Here is a 4,235-nt window from a genome sequence, read left to right as displayed (position 1 = left end):
TCCTAGCCCTCACAGTTGAACCTAAATACCTCTGCAATCCTACTAGACTCAAAACCCAACTGAAATCCAAAACTAATAATGAAACTGTAAAATTGTTTTTGATTTCTTCATTTTTTGATGTTCTTATTTTCGAATACTGGAATGGAAATACTAGCTGGAATTGAAAGCAGGGAGGAGAGCTTTTGGTGGGGATTTTTGAGCTTAGAGCTGAAGGAAGAAGAAGACCCCTTCCCTAAAGCATTTCATGCCCTTTTATAGGCAACAAGAGAGAGTAGATCAGATTTTAGGCCTTCTTTTTTAGTCCCTCCCTTATTTCAGTTTAGTCCCTCTATTCTTGACTTGCTAAACAAGTAAGCACCCTTATTGTGCTGAAATGTGCACTAAAATCCTATTCTAGAAGGCCATAGGGTATTCTTCTACCCATACAATACCTATACTGCCCTTTCATATACTTTGAAATTACTATTCCTATCAGAATTACCCCTTTCCATGCCCAAACTACCCCTGAAGGCTTCTCAAAGTTACTGATTATACCCTCATCCTCAACAGCTATAACCAATCCCCTAAATTAATCCAAAACTATTTAAGACTGATTAATTAGAACTCAGAAATTAACTAATCAAACTAACCAATCCCAATTGTTCAATTACACCAACTCAATCAAACTAAGAAAAAACCAGAAACCAGGATCGATCAAAGCAAAGCTTAAGCTAGATGATCAACATTAAATGAAATTAAACTAATTCTTAACCAATAAACTCACAATCGACCATTCAAATATCAAACTCAGAACTAACAGCAATTGACAGAACTATACTAATACACAAAAATAAACCATAAAATTAACAGAACACTTAATGAAACCAAGACTGTAACTAAAACTTCAACCATGCGAGTAAAAAGAAACAGGAAAAACTCACAGAAGCACGAGGAACTCCGGCCAGTCACTGACGTCCGAATCCTTTCAGTTTTTTGACACGCAACATCCCTAACCATGTGTTCTTACAAGAGAACACATGGTTAAGGATACTACGGTTCGAAATCATAAAGATTTTGGTTTAGGGTTTTGGCCAGAAATTCTTAGATCTGAGATTCGAGCCGTTTCGCAGAGATTTGAAGGAAAATAATCATGGATTAGTGTTGAGGGAAGACCGGGGATTGTGTGGTGTGACTTTGGGCTGGTTTGGATAAACCTGCGATCTGACCGAAAACTTCAATCGAAGATTCGACGAGCTCCGGCAACATTCGAGAAAAACTAATAACGGGAGTGGAAAGAGGGATTCATGGGGGATCTATGGTGTTAATCTGGGTTTGAACGGGGTAAGTGGCATTCACCGCCGGCGAGGGATTTAGGGGCGGTGCGGATTAGGGTTTGAGAGGATAGGTGGGGTGAGGAAGACGAGGCAAATGGGGTAGGGGGGAGTTTTCGGACAATTATATACAAACATCCTGGTTAGATCCGGACTGTTGGATTGGTGAGATCCAACGGTCATGATTGAAGGCTGGGGAAACGACGTCGTTTGGACTTACTAGGGACCGGACCGGGTTGGGAATTTGGGCTGGACTGGTTTGCAGGGATATAACCGTGTTTGGGCCTGGGAATTTCTTATTGATTTGGCCCAAGTTTGGGTCTTCTATTAAGACCAAATTTTCTACTCTTATTTTCTTTTTATTTTCTTTTCTTACTTTTACAATTTTTATAATTTTTCTAATTTTTATAAAGATGTAAAACTAACATGAAATCCTGATTGTTTCAAAACAAAGACTAATTAATTTCTAAAATTATTTAAAAACTATTTCATGACAAATTCCCAATAAAAATCATTAAAATGCAAAAATGCACTAATTTGTGATTTTCATGTTTTGTTCTAAACAAATTTAACCTTAATTGATACTAAAAAACCTAAAACTAAAACCTAAAATGCAAAAATGCATATTTTTGTATTTTATAAGAATTAACATGCACAAATAGAATGCAACAATTATCAAAAAATGACACCAAAATGCACAAAAATTGTAAAAAAAATAAAGAAAAATTATTTTGTTTGGGATTTTCGGAATAATCATATTTAGGGCAAAAATCACGTGCTCACAGCTGCTCCTCTTTGCTTGAAAACATGAAATGTTTTCGGGCAAAGATAAGTGAGCAAATACGAGCGATTTTTGCCCGTTTGAAAATTCCGTGTGAAGCATTTTTGAAACATTTGACCGCATCCTGCTTCGGAGGTTGCCTACATATCCTGAGCTAAACAGGAATCAGGTCAGTGTAGTTCGGGAGCATCTGGTAGCTGGGACTACCAGGAACTGTGATTGCACTGCGCTTGCTGTTGTTACTGCTGCTGTTACTACTTGCTGACCTTTCTTATTACATCATGTCAAAGATAAAAGAAGCTAAACTAACTATGCTCTATGAATTACAAAAATCCTATCTAAATTCTTCAAACTTGCTCTTGTACTTCCTTGTTGCCTTGTTGTCTTGTGTTTCCTTGTTGCCTCATTGTCTTGTGCTTTCTCGATAAAATTCCCTGTTGCTATTCCCCTGGTGAATTGAGATGTTATTCCCTCTCTCCAAACTGCTGAACTTGAATAAACTCGAACTCGAATGTATTCCTCTGTTATCCAGGCGGGCTCCTGACTTCAACTACTTAAAATATTTAACACCTCCATTTTCCAGGCGGGCTCCTGACTGCTGAACTTAAAATTGAAACTGCTCCTCTATTATCCAGGCGGTCTCCTGACTTCGACTGCTTAAAATATTTAACACCTCCATTTTTCAGGCGGGCTCCTGACTTCAACTGCTTAAAATATTTAACATCTTCATTTTCCAGGCGGGCTCCTGACTTCAACTGCTTAAAATATTTAACACCTCCATTTTCCAGGCGGGCTCCTGACTGCTGAACTTAAAATTGAAACTGCTTCTCTATTATCCAGGCGGACTCCTAACTTCGACTGCTTAAAATATTTAACACCTCCATTTTTCAGACGGGTTCCTGACTTCGAACACACCAAGAAATTGACTGAAAACTAAAATCTGAGTTGTGTGACCTCTGTTCTTCAGGTGGGCTCCTGATTTTGACTACTTAAAGTATTTAACACCTCCATTCTCTAGGCAGGCTCCTGACTGTTGAACTTAAAATTGAAACTACTCCTCTATTATCCAGGCGGGCTCCTGATTGCTAAAATTAAATTGTATGTCTCTATTCTCCAGGAGGACTCCTGATTTCTGAATTTTGAACTATGTACCTCTGTTCTTCAGGCGGGTTCCTGACCTCAAAATAAACAAAGAGATTGATGGGAAGCTAAAAACTTGAATTGTGTCACCTCCGTTCTTCAGGCGGGCTCCTGATTGCTTAAAATTTGAATGGTATGTCTCTATTCTCCAGACGGACTCCTAATTTCTGAATTTGAAATTGAATGTATTCCTCTGTTATCCAGGCGGGCTCCTGACTGCTCCAAACAATTATGAACCTAAGGTGTTACTTCTCACTGTACCAAGGTATCTTACCCGAGTATATGAATTATGTCCTATTATCCAGGAAGGTCCTGACAACTTGCATTTATTCTAATCATGCAAACTTTGCAACCAAATTATATTCCCCTATGCTATTCGGGATTATCTTGTATTTAATCAAACCGCACTTTGCGATCAAATCTGATTACTGCTTGTTTTTCCTTCCTGGAGAGTTCCTCCTCAACGGCTAACTTTTCTGCCCCTGTTTCAATCAAAGAAAATTTCGTCAGTTTAAAACGGTGGTTAGTTGATGGCATTCTTGCTGAAAAATCCTTCCACTGCTTTGCTCTGTGTTGACTGCCTTCCACGCACTGACCCTGAACCATTTGACTTTTTGGCCAGCTTTTAAATTTCCCAACATCTGGCGACCTAAATGTCTTACACCCATGCTGTTATTCACTTTCTGACCTTTTGCCTTTCCTACGACATTCCCCAATCATTTCACCGATGAAACTTCCGTTAATTCCCTGTATTCCACTTGACATCAAGTTGTTTTTGACATGCTCTGACCACGTTGTGCTTTACAATTCTAGAAACTGGTAGTGAGCTTTGAAGTCCTTTCTGCTTGCATTGACCAACACTAGTACTGAAACATCTCAGCTAGATAAAACCCTCAAAAGAAAATGAAATGCGATGATTTTTGAGTTAAGGATAAGAAGAATCCAAAACCATATGGCTGTTTTAACAAGAGAAGGCAAAGAAACTTATCTGAGCGAGACAGCTG

Source organism: Nicotiana sylvestris, chromosome 2 (genome assembly GCF_000393655.2).
Source record: "Nicotiana sylvestris chromosome 2, ASM39365v2, whole genome shotgun sequence".
Lineage (NCBI taxonomy): Eukaryota > Viridiplantae > Streptophyta > Magnoliopsida > Solanales > Solanaceae > Nicotiana > Nicotiana sylvestris.
Note: the sequence above shows the minus strand (reverse complement) of the source record.